The 13,582-nt window shown below is 47.2% G+C and overlaps 1 protein-coding gene across 9 annotated transcripts in view; it reads right to left on the bottom strand.

The window, feature by feature from the left end:
• The window catches only part of DMD (dystrophin), a 2,004,766-nt gene that overhangs the window by 1,154,345 nt on the left and 836,839 nt on the right, over window positions 1-13,582 (bottom strand). The gene's annotated exons all lie outside the window — the stretch shown is intronic.

The following is a 13,582-nucleotide window of genomic DNA, read 5'->3' as shown; positions in this document are numbered from 1 at the left end:
CATCACCATTTTATGGCTCATGTTAGTGTGTCTAGCATATCTGTTAAGGTAAAATGTTCTGCTTAGGACAGCTGTTAAAAGCTTATAATGTTAGCGTAAAAGAGAAATTCAAGCTGAATTTTATTGGACTGTGCCCATTAAACTGACATTACAGATGTCTGAAATAGACAGCATCTGGCATAGACATGAGCATCCCATAAGTAGAGTTGCTCCCTTCTGCCCTCCACCATAGCTTGCACTGCAGTCACTGAGAAATCACACACAGATTTAACGGCCACTTGAAAATAAAATATTTTTCAATTTCTGCCACACCATATTAACAAACTAAAAATGCCACAAAACTATTGTACCTTTATTATATCTACAGTGTGCATGTCTTCAAAAAGATATTTTAGAAAGAAAGAATGTTTCATTGTGTCACAAAATCCAGAACTGATCAAGTTTGTACTTGCATAAGGTTTTCACTGCCATCTTGATTACACTCTAATAAAACAGTGAATGCAATTTGACCAAGATTTTGAGATGTGATCAGTGATTCTGAGTGCCTCAACTTTACGGTGCTTGGCTTGTGATTGCTTAAAGGGGCTTGATTTTCAGAAAGCACTGAGCACCCACCCTCTGAAAATCCGATGCCTGTAAGCTATCTCTAGTTGGGCACCCACAAATTGAGGCACCTAAAATCACTTTTTGCTTTTAAAAATCTTGGCCATCATGACTGGTAACAGTGGATTTGTGTAAAATGTGCTTGCTGTTGTGAGGGACAAGTGTTGCTTTCTTGTAGTATACTTTCTCCATCCAAAATTCCAGTCTCCCCTAACATCTGACCTGGAAAACACTGGAAAGGGAATTCCTCCTGCTTTTCCCCAGTCAGAACAGAGTGTCCATTAAATTAGTCTTTTCAAATCGGATTTCCTGCCTGGCCCATCCCCCTCTCTGGGAGTCTTTCCCTGCAGCAGAGGGAGGGCTCCAGGAGTGGAACTCTATAGTGCTAAAAATAGCAGTGTACATGGGGAGGCAGGGCTTGGACGAGTGTGACCCTAAGATCATCCCAAAGCCAGCTGGCACACTTTTGTCATGTTATATTCCGAAAAGGTGGCATGTAACATATCACTGGAAAACTAATTACTTACTGATCATTAATATTCTTGCTGCTGTATGTACGGTAAACCCACAAAGGACTTTATAGATATGTGCTGAAAATGTATTCTGAAAATGCATTTGGCAAGCAGTGCCTAAGCCATGCCTATTTCAGACAAAGGAATGTGATTCCATTTGCTTGAATGTGTCTCTGATGTAAGTTGGGCAAGGTGAGACCAAAGACAAAGAAAAGCATATTTATATGCAAGGTAAACAAAGCCATCAGGAAGGCAGGTGGGGAAAGATGACCACTTAATCTTGATGGGGGATAGAGACTACACCCACAGGAAACCTTCCTGCCTCTTGAAGCATAGTCAATGAATTTTCAGAAGCTCTAAACAGAGAGAAAAAGCCATTTTGGCATCCTTCACTTGAGGAGACAAAGGAACCAAACACCTTGAGCACTCTGAAGGGTCCTGGCCAGAAAGTCTGGTTAGCCATGTTGGAAAATAAACTTGGTGAGAAATGCTTCTTTGCACAAGAATACCATATATAGGAATACTTCTGGAACAGATCTCAGAACTGGATGGAAACAAATTAGCATTGTTGTTAGAACAGGCTCTACAAAAGTCTTTTATTATGAAAACCCTGCCAGAAATAATTTAAGTCATGCAAACATAGCTAGCAGTTTTCTGCATTTTAAATTAATTATGGTTCCCACTATTCAGAAAGCTAAATAAAAATTCATACAGAATCAAAAAGATACCAATTTCAACTAGCCAGTGGCAGTCTGATTTAAATATTAAATATTGCCTTTAAAAAGCCACTTTTCATTTCACTGGAACATTGTAAATTCCATTTCACTTTTTCCACCCCACTTTCAGCTATGCAATGTACTTTTGCAATAGTTTTCACTTTTAGCCAGAATAAATATTTTTTTCAGTACTACACTATAGCTCAGTACTTCAGGAATAATAGATTTTCCTTTTTTAAAGGTTCTTGTTTTTCATATGTGAACCCTGCTCTATTGGACATTTTTTGATTTCTGCCTAGAAGGAATAATAACCACTATTATTATTTACCAAAAGTGACTGTTACCAAAAGTGACTGATCGTTTTCAGGCTCTCTGCACAGGTACTACTGCGGAGAATTATTTGGAAGAGCCATCTGAGGGAAGGGATCAGAAGGAGACCCCATTGACCAGAAGGTATGAGATGCACTGTCCTACGGATGGGGTTCCATGACCACCATTCCCAAGAGGAGGAGATGGGTGGTGGTTGGGGGTTGCCTCCCAAGGGGGACAGAGTCATCCATGTGCCGACCAGACTGAGAAACTTGAGAAATGTGCTGCTTGCCCGGAGCTAGAATTCAGAATGTGACGGAGTGTCTGCCGAGACTGATCAAACCCTTGGACCGCTACCCCTTCCTCCATGTGGGCACCAATGACACTGCCAGGAATGACCTTGAGCGGGTCACTGCAGACTATGTGGCTCTGGGAAGAAGGATAAAGGAGTGTGAGGCGCAAATCGTGTTTTCGTCCCTACTCCCTGTTGAAGGAATAGGCCCAAGTAGGGACTGTCAAAGTGTGGAGGTAAATGCGTGGTTATGCAGGTGGGGTCAGAGAGAGGGCTTTGGATTCTTCGACCATGGGATGTTGTTCCGGGAAGAAGGATTGCTAGGAAGAGAAGGGATCCACCTAACGAAGAGAGGGAAGAGCATCTTCGCAGGCAGGCTTGCTAACGTAGTGAGGAGGGCTTTAAACTAGGTTCACCGGGGGGACGGTGACCTAAGCCCTGAGGTAAGTGGGGAAGTGGGATACCAGGAGAAAACATGGGGAGGATGCAATGGGGGGGGGGGCTCCTGATTCATACTGAGAAAGTAGGGCAATCAGCTAGTTATCTTAGGTGCATATACACGAACGTAAGCAGCCTGGGAAACAAGCAGGAAGAATTGGAAGTCCTGGCACAGTCGAAGAACTATGGTGTGATTGGAATAACAGAGACTTGATGGGGTAGCTCACGTGACTGGAGCATTGTCATGGATGGGTATAAACTGTTCAGGAAGGACAGGCAGGAGAGGAAAGGTGGAGGAGTTGCACTGTATGTAAGAGAGCAGTATGATTGCTCAGAGTTCCAGTATCAAACTGGAGAAAAGCCGGTTGAGAGCAACAAGGGTGATGTCGTGGGCGTGTGCTATGGACCACCAGACCAGGAGGATGAGGTAGATGAGGCTTTCTTCAGGCAATTAACCTGGTTCTCATGATGGGGCATCAATCATCCTGACATCTGCTGGGAGAGCAATACTGCAGTGTACAGACAATACAGGAAGTTTTTGGAGAGTGTTGGGGACAACTTCCTGGTGCAACTATTGGAGGAACCAACCAGGGGCCATTCTCCTCTTGCCCTGCTGCTTACAAACAGGGAAGAATTGGTAGGGGAAGTAGAAGTGGGTGGCAACCTGGGCAGCAGAAACCATGAGATGGTTGAGTTCAGTATCCTGACACAAGGAAGAAAGGAGAGTAGCAAAATACGGACCCTGGACTTCAGAAAGGGAGACTATGACTCCCTTAGGGAATTGATGGGCAGGATCCCCTGGGAGGCTAATATGAGGGGGAAAGGAGTCCAGGAAAGCTGGATGTATTATAAAGAAGCCTTATTGAGGGTGCAGGAACAAACCATCCCGATGTGGAGAAAGAATAGCAAATATGGCAGGCAACCATCTTGGCTTAACAGTGAAATCTTCAGTGAGCTTAAACACAAAAAGGAAGCTTACAAGAGGAGGAAACTTGGTCAGATGATTAGGGAGAAGTATAAAAATATTGCTCAAGCATGCAAGGGTGTAATCAGGAAGGCCAAAACACAACTGGAATTGCAGCTAGCAAGGGATGTGAAGGGTAACAAGAACGGCTTCTACAGGTATGTTAGCAACAAGAAAAAGGTCAGGGAAAGTATGGGACCCTTAATGAATAGGGGAGGCAACCTAGTGACAGATGATGTGGAAAAAGCTGAAGTATTCAATGCTTTTTTTTGTTTTGGTTTTCACAGATAAGGTCAGCTCCCACACATCTCGAAGAACAGTTATGAGAAGGTGAGTAACCGTTTTTTCTTTTTCAAGTGCTTGTTCACATTGATTCCAATCAGGTGACACCCAAGCCCTAAACCAGAGGTGGAGTCAAAGTTAAGGAATCACTGATTGGAGTACCGCCCTGCTGAATGCTGCATCTTCTCTGGTGTATCGGGTGATAGCATAGTGAGAGGTAAATGTATGCACCGATGACCAAGCTGCTGCCCTGCAGATCTCTTGTATAGGGACCTGGGCCAGGAATGCAGCTGACAAGGCTTGTGCCCTTGTGGAATGTGCCATAAGAGTTGTGGCTGGGACCTTGGCCAGCTCATAACATGTGCAAATGCAGGCTGTGATCCAGAAAGATATTCTTTGAGATGAGACCAGGAGTCCTTTCATCCGGTCTGCCACCGCCACAAACAGCTGGTTCGACTTCCTGAATGGCCTAGTGCGCTCGATGTAGAATGCTAGCGGTCTCCGAACATCCAGTGAGTGCAGCCTCTGCTCTTGGATACTGGTGAGAGGCTTAGGGTAGAAGACAGGTAGAAAAATGTCTTGACTAGTGTAGAATTATGACACTACCCTAGGAATGAAGACTGGGTGATGCCTGAGCTGCACCTTGTCCTTGTGGAAGACCGTATAGGGTGGGTCGGAGGTCAGAGCCTTTAACTCAGACACCCGCCTGGCTGATGTGGTGGTGACCAGTAAAGCCACCTTCCACAACAAATAGAGCAGGGTAAAAGTTGCCAGGGTTCAAAAGGGCCCCATTAGCCTGGAGAGGACCAGGTTAAGGTCCCATGTGGGAACAGGTTGTCTAATCTGTGAAAATAGATGTTCCAGGCCCTTGAGGAAACGCCTTACCATGGGGTTAGCGAATACATCCAGACCCTCCCAGATGGAAGGCCCCAGCAGCTAGGTGCACCTTGATGGATGACACTGCTAGGCCTCGCTGTTTGAGATGTATAAGGTACTCCAGGATGAGTGGTATGGACACCTGCAGTGTGTGGAGCGGTGTTGCTGGGCCCACCAGCAACTCTTCCACCAGGTGGATGGTTTCCTGCTGCCAAGTAGAACCTCCCTTACTGACTCCTAGCATAGGAGCTTCATGGGGTTTAACCATGAAGCTTCCAGGCCGTGAGGTGGAGGGACTGGAAGTCTGGGTGGCGGAGGCGACCGTGGTCCTGAGTGATCAGATTGGAAGCACGATCTGAGTGTCCAGAAGAAGCGTGGTATACCAGTGTTGCAGGGCCATGCTGGGGTCAGCAGAATTATCTCCACTTTATCCCTGTGTATCTTGAGCAGCACCTTGTGCATGAGTGGGACCGGTGGAAAGGCAAACATGAGGCAGTCTCCCCAGGGTAGCAGGAACGCATCTGTGATTGAACCTGGGCTGTGTTTCTGGAAGGAGCAGAACATTGGGCACTTCCTGTTGCTCTGGGTGGCAAAGAGATCGACCTTGGGAAACCCCCACCTTTGGAAGATGGAATTAAGGATATCTGGACGGATGGACCACTTGTGATTGGAGAATAATCTGCTGAGGTGATCTGCTAGCTCGTTCTGCACTCCTGGGAGATAGGACACCTCCAGGTGAATGGAGTCATTAGGAATCATTCAAAAAGGGATAGAGAATAAGACAGAGAATATCTTATTGCCCTTACTGCCCTCCATGGTACACCCACATCTTGAATACTGCATACAGATGTGGTCTCCTCATCTCAAAAAAGATATACTGGCATTAGAAAAGGTTCAGAGAAGGGTAACTAAAATAACTAGGGGTTTGGAACCGGTCCCATATGAGGAGAGATTAAAGAGGCTAGGACTTTTCAGTTTGGAAAAGAGGAGACTAAGGGGAGATATGATAGAGGTATATAAAATCATGGCGTGAAGAAAGTGAATAAGGAAAGGTTATTTACTTGTTCCCATAACATAAGAACTAGGGGCCACCAAATGAAATTAATGGGCAGCAGGTTTAAAACAAATAAAAGGAAGTTGTTCTTCACACAGCACACAATCAACCTGTGGAACTCCTTGCCTGAAGAGGTTGTGAAGGCTAGTACTATAAAAGGGTTTAAAAGAGAACTAGAAAAATTCATGGAGGTTAAATCCATTAATGGCTATTAGCCAGGATGGGTAAGGAATGGTGTCCCTATCCTCTGTTTGTCAGAGGGTGGAGATGGATTGCAGGAGAGAAATCACTTGATCATTACCTGTTAGGTTCACTCCCTCTGGGACACCTGGCATTGTTTACAGTCAGTAGACAGGATACTGGGCAGGATGGACCTTTGGTCTGACCCAGTATGGCCATTCTTATGTTCTTATGCAGAACTCCCATAGCTGGAGGTTTTCCTGACATAGGGGGGAGGAAAGAGGCAGGATGGCTCCTTCCCCGCGGGCCAGCGGGACATGCCGCATGTGCCCGGGGGGGGGGGGGGCGCACAGCGGCCACGGAACAGCCGGCACCTGCAAAACAGCTTCTTTTTTTTTTTAACTTTTTTTTTTGGCTCCGCCCCCCCCACGCGTCCTGATATTCTCCACCCCCTCCCCTCCCGCATCCCGATATTTCCTGTCAGTGATCTGGTCACCCTATTCCTGCCCCTTCATCTATAGAAATCCTGTCTTGGATGAGGAGGATATGGGCTTTGTTGTTACAGTTGGAGCTTGAAGTGCTTGCGTTGGATTGCCAGCATGTGCATTCCCAATGACTTCATTGTCACCCTGGAATCTTTCAAGCTATGCAGCTTGGAGTCAGTCTGTTCGGAGAACAGCTTGGCACCCTCAAAGGGAAAGTCCTGCCGGGTTTGCTGCAACTCCGGGGGTAGCCCGGACACCTGAAGCCATGATATCCTCCTCATGGCTGTGCCTGAGGAGAGGATACAGATGGCCAAGTCCACAGAGTCTAGGAATGCCTGCAGTGAGGTCTATGCCACCGCCTTCCCTTCCTCCACAATGGTGGAGAATTCAGCCCTAGAGTCCACAGGGATCAGCTCTTTAAACTTGAACATGGAAGCCCATAAGTTGAAGTTGTATCTGCTGAGGATAGCTTGCTGGTTAGCTATCCTCAGCTGAAGGCCCCTAGTGGCATAGACCATCCTACCAAAAAGGTCCATCCTTTTTGCCTCCGTCCACCCCTGACCCCAGGCCCTCCGGACCTTTTCATCGGGCCCCTGTCCCGCAAGCCCTTCTGGCCCCCTCCTTTCCACAATCCGAGCCAGCTGCATGCCCTGCAGCTGGTTCACTTCTGAATCGTGCCAAGGAAACAACTATACACGCTCATGTTCCACATGTTTCACTTCCTCACCCTCGTGTCCCGCCCTGATACCAAATGGTGGGACTATCTACCACCTGTGGAGGGTGAGGAACCCTGGTGGGCCAGCCTCTAGTCCACCCTGGTCCCACAGCCTGCTGGAGATATCTGTTGGTGGCTCCTTCATGGAGCTATGAGCACGGGTGTGTACCTGGAATGGTTCACCCCCATCCCCAACACCTGACCCTTCTGCGGCATGAGGGAGAACCTGGCACATGCTTCTCTTGAATGCGCCAGGTTGCAGCTCCTTTTCCGATTCCTCCAGAACCGCCCGTTTAGGTTCTGGCTGCACTTATTTATATTCTCACACCCTGTCCGTGGCCTCATCATCGACCTCCTCCTAGTTCTCACCAAAGGGGCCACCTTCAACATCAGGAGGAGGATGCTAGACGAGGGAGTGCTCTGCGACTGTGGGGCCTATTTCTGCTCCTCCCTGGTTTCATGCATCCCGGAAGAGTTCCTCTGGGCGGTGTCTGCTGGCTCACTAGACAGCTTTGAGGAGAAGTGGGTGCTGTCCAGGGTTCTCTGGATCCCTAGTTTTGAACCTGTGACCTTCACTCCTACTCCTGTTATTTATTAGCTGTCCCCCGTATTCAGTTGGTTCCTGGGTTCAGTGGTCCCTCCTGCAAGGCTGGGAGAGGGGCTTTTAGATGTGGGCAGGCTTGCACCCACCCACCTCCCAGGATTTCCAATAAGGCCTCTTTAGATTTGGGGGCTGTCTCTGTCACTCTTTCTCATTGACTGCCAACATGACCAGAAAGCATGGCTGTGGGTGTGAGAAAGATATTTGTAGCCCTTGGAAGGGACAAAGTATTTGCATTCCACACCCCGTGCAGTCAGCAGAATCATCAGAAGACTGCCCCAGAGTCTTGGTGTCGGTATGAACTGTCTTGATCAATGGCAGAACTACCCACGATGGACCTTCAGGAGTAAGAATGTCCACCATGGGGTCCTCGGCCTCAATCACTTCTTCCACTTGCAACCCCATGTTGCGGGCAGTCCGCCTCAGAAGGTCCTGATGTGCCCTGTGATCAATCGGCAGAGGGTCTGAAGCTGAAGCCCCTGCCACAGCCTTGTCAGGAGAAGACGATGAGGTAGCCTGAGGAGGTATTGGATCCTCCTGTCCCTCCGGCTCCCTGACCTCCTCCTGGTCAGTGCCTACCCCTGTGGTGGCTGTAGCCTGACCCTGTGGCTGGTACTGTGTCGGAGTAGCCTCGGCAGTGACCTGAGCCTGAGGGGGCAGCTGGGACAGGGTGGCATCGGATCTCTGAGGTGTAGGCCTGTTCCTGGCAGAGTGACACAGTCGGTGATCTGAGGTAACCGACCATGAACCCCTTGAAAGGGAGCCCTGGGCTTGATGGGAAGTCCAGGGAGTCCAAAAGGGCTATTGTGCCTGGGGCTGCCACTGTGGCTGCCAGGTCAGCTGCGCCTCCCTTCGCCATCTCTGAGACCTGTGCTGACTAAGCCTGGAATACGATGAGTCACCGTCAGAGTCCGAGGAAGCAGACCCTGATCACGATGACCAAAGTGGTGCCAAAGGGCCCTGCGCAGGAGACTGGTGCCAGGTCGACCTTGCAGAAGACCGGCACTGGGAATCTGGTGTCCTAGATTGGTGCCAATGATCGAGGATGCGATGCAGGTCCTCTGTGTCGGTGCCAGTCCTCTCTCAGTGCCTGGGATCAGTGCTAGTCCACCCTTAGTGCTGGAGAGGGGGAACGTCGCGCCAGTGCTGAAGATGCTTTTATGGAGCATGGTGCCGGGGAGCAGTGTCACAGTGATAGCGACTGAGAGCGGTGCCACGGATGGTGCCAAGCCAGGGACTGTGAGCTAGCTTGCCTCTAGACGGTACCGGACATATCGGTACTGGAGGCTTGTTCCTCAGAGCTGGGGGTGTGAAGCCGTTGTTTCAATTAAGTCTCTGGAGGCTTCAAAAGTGTCTGGGGTGGAGGGTGGTTCAAACTCCTTCACCTGGCACTGCCCTTGTGGGTCATATATTGAGCGCCATGAATGCACCACTCCAGGGAGCTCCACAGCCAACCCAATGGGAGCTGCTAAGGGAAAACTTTCTGACAACCATGCATGCAGCACATGCACACCTGATTGGAATCGACGTGAACAAGCACTCAAAGAAGAACAGGCTGTGACTGCCAGACATCACAATTGGGTACAGGCATCTATGGGACTTATGGGGAAGAAGCAAATTGCTGGGCAGGGAGGGCACAATAAGAGACACTAACTGTGCCTGGAACTCTGTTAGCTCCTATGTGCTCGAATAGACTGGACTGGAGAGGTGACCCCAGGCACTAGGCTGAAGAGACCTGGCTCTAGAATGGACTCTCCCAGGGGTCTAAACAAGAACTGCTATTGCTCAGTTGAACTGTATCTTTTAAGGCTCTGTGCCTCCAGTATCTGTAAACTTTCCCTTTTCTGCCAGCCCTAATAAAATGGCCTTTATCTTAGCCATGTTTCAGTGGTTACTGTGACCCACCAAGGCTAGTACCTACAAGACCTACCTGCTGAAGCACCTACTGTGCTTGCCTGTGAGTTGTGATACACCTGGCACATTACAGGCATGCTAAGTTTTTGGTGTACCAGGCAACTGCAACAATTACACTTTTAATATTAGCTGAAGGAGGTGGTGCAGGAGCACTCCTCTTAGAAGACAGACTCCCTTGTGATTGCATGTTTGTTGTCAGGAAATCATTGCAATATTCAGGATTTTGTAGTGCTCTACCAAACACCTGCTGTCATGATGGCTACCACAGAGTGACACTGGCCCTTCAAGAGGGAGCAGGGCCAGTGCACCTGTGACTCATTGCAACTGAGGGGAGAGAAACCTGGCAAGCCAGAGCTACTTGAAATCACTGATACAGAGAGGAAGAAGGGCAGGTAAGAGCTGCCTGAAGAGGAAAGGAGAGATGGGGGTGGGAGGGGCAGAACTGGGAGGAGCAGCAGCAAAAGAAGCAGAGGTGGACAGCTGGTATACCGAGCCACTGGGAAAAGCAAAAGCTGATGGGAAGGATTGACCAGGGCTGAGGAACCACTGCAGAGTAAAAGGACAGCTTGTACACAGGCCTCTATGAGGAAGGGGAAGAACGAGCCTGGTTAGGAGACGCTGAGCCCATAACAAGAGGCTTGATGCTGGAGGGTGGATCCCAGGAGCAGGCACGCTTACAGGGAAAGAGGCCTGTCCGAGAGAAACACTGCAGGGGCGATCTGTCACAGGAGATCTGACCTGGGGCTGCGGGAGAAGAGTTGCAGAGAGAAGTGGGTCTTGGAACTCTCAGGTAGAAGACCTGGAGTGTGAGGTCCTGGACCAGGAGCTAAAGGAACTGTTAGCGAGTGACTAATGACTGTTGAGTGGGTGACCTGGGAATGGTGACCTTTGAATAAGATTGAAAAATTGCTGCATAGTGTAACCTTGCTTTACTTTGGGGTTGAACAGGAACTGTTTTTACTACAAAGTGGACTTTAGTGTGGACTGTGGCATTTAAAATGGGCTTGAATTTGCTGTTGAAGGCGACAACACTACTTTGCATAGGTGAATAAAGGGGAAAACTGTGGCAAGCACACTGTTGTGCCCCAAGCATGCCACAGGGGGCATTCCAGCCAGGACCCACCTCATGACCATGACAAAATGGCAAACAGAGATAAATATGTAAATATTACATTTTTTTATATATCTATAGCTATATCTTCTCAGTTGCAGGACACTGCAATTCCAGGAGTCAATACCATCAATATGTGGATTAAAGCCCACATAATAAACACAGATATAGATGTGCCCAAGTATGAGTTCTGGACTCCGTCATAAAAACCACATGGACAGAAGTCAGGAAGACAGAGTATTTCTGCAGTAGAATCTAGTGACAGGACCCTAATGAAACATTACCCAGAAGGAAGAATGTAAGTTAATGAACCTCAGCCTCAGATATTAGAAGGCAGTTCCTCCCACAGTAGTAGAAAAATGTTGTATTATTTCCTAAGATACAAATGCCCCTTCCCATCTCAGCAAGGGGAATTTTGGTCAGACCAGCTGGTGATGACCAACTCCTGGGAGATAGAGGGGAGAGCTTATGCCCAGTCATGTAGAAACTGAGCTCTTGGGCCTCATAGTGGACATAGGAGAGTGCCTGGGAGTGGGGCTTCTCTACCAGTTATTGGCCAGCCAGGACTGGGGAATTAAGAGACTTGATTCATTTGGGGAGAGGAAGGGGCCATGAGAGTCAAAGTCCTTCCAGGTATCTGGGGGCCATTTTGCCACTATTACTGCCCTGCTCAACCTCCCTGATAGTCAGCTGCATTCCCAGAGTGTTGTGGGTCTGACCAATAACCTATTTTGGGATCAGGAAGGAATTTTTTCCTGTTGGACCAAATTGGCAGGAATTCCCAGAGGTTTTTTTCCACCTTTCTTCCAGCCTTGAGGAAGCAAAGTTTAAGTCAAAATAATGAAGAGTAGGAATTTTAATGCTAGGCGGATTCTAGGACTTGCCGCTGGAGGCCCAAGCAGATAACAGTGACAGAACCAGATTCCTGAGGTAAATGAGAGCTGGAACATGGCTGGGGGACCTTTTGCCTTTAAGGAGAAGGGCAGACCTGAAGACTTCACAGACTGAAGTCCCTCTGAATACCCTCTAACCCTTCTCACAAATGAGAAGGTATGAGGGTTCAGAAGCGAGCTGTGTCCTAGGGGTTAGGCGGAGCCTCCACTCAAAGTTATTATATAGTGTGTGTGCTGTAATGCCAAACTAGACTCAATTAAATGCTAGATTTATGGAAGAGGGTGTGCAGACAGTGCTCCTCCCCATTGTTAAGTTAATAAAGTTCTGCCCTGATGATTAACTCCATCACTGTACCTGTTTTTCATTCACCTATGTGTCCTGAGCAGATTACCCTTAATTTTAATAGGCAATTTGGTTTATTTTTAGGCAATCACTGAATATAACTGAAATGTTCACAAAATTTCCTTTCGATAAGAAATACCAAAAACTATTTGTTTAGTTGAAGAAAAGCTTTATCCCTTTCTTTAAAAGTGGAACAATCTCTGTGAACCCAAATTTTGGGCCTGACATTTTAAAAATAGAAACACCCCATTTATACAAAGCCTTATCAGACGCCACCTACAGTGGACTTGATCTAGGACTTCATTTTTGGTCAATATATATACAGTGATATTTTACTTTGATTTCTTAAATTCCTGGGAAATATTATATCTACATTTTTACTTTGTGGCAAACCAACGATGGATGGTCCTTTTGGTTAAGACATGGGACAAGGATTTGGGTAATCAATTTCCAGTTTTGCCACAGATTTCCTGCATTAGCATGGGGAAAATCAGTTGGGGCCCCAATTCATCAAAGCACTCAGTGGCAATGAGGGCTGTAAAAATACCAAGAGAAAGGACAAGAGTGAGCTCAGACTGAGAAATTCATTAAGACAAAAATAGCCATCTATTTATTTTTAGCAAGCAGAAAAATACTGCAACATTTGAAAACAGTTCTTCTCCCTTTCCCCCCATATACTTATTGAACAGATTTCTTTTCCACCACCTGAAATTAAGTACAAGAGATTTTATTCCAGTCTCAGTCAAGCCAGCGTACATTCTCCATACACACACCCTATCTACTCGTTCCCCCTATAATCAGGGTAAATTCACCATTCATCAGCTCATTGTTACAGTAGAAGACAGGCAGCAAATTTGAATCAATGGAATCATTTCAACTGATACAATTGTTTCCTGCAATGAATGAACTAGCTTGAATCTCATAAATCTGCACTAAAAAAGGCATAAAATAGCAACCATGACTGATCACCTATTTTTTTTTAAATCATATGAACTACTATACTTTTCTCAAAAAGAACAGGAGTACTTGTGGCACCTTACTGCTACTGCCCACGAAAGCTTATGCTCTAATAAATTTGTTAGTCTCTAAGGTGCCACAAGTACTCCTGTTCTTTTTGCGGATACAGACTAACATGGCTGCTACTCTGAAACCTGTCATACTTTTCTCAACTCCTTTCCTAGGAACATACTTTCTTCCTTTCACTTATTTTGTAGTACTTATCCGTGATGCTGATAATCAAAGTCCAACCTTTGAGAAGCTTTTCTGCTTTTCTTCTTATACTGATAAGAGCTGT

This window comes from Malaclemys terrapin, chromosome 1, assembly GCF_027887155.1.
Source record: "Malaclemys terrapin pileata isolate rMalTer1 chromosome 1, rMalTer1.hap1, whole genome shotgun sequence".
Taxonomy (NCBI): Eukaryota; Metazoa; Chordata; order Testudines; family Emydidae; genus Malaclemys; species Malaclemys terrapin.
This window is presented reverse-complemented; position numbering and strand designations above follow the sequence as displayed.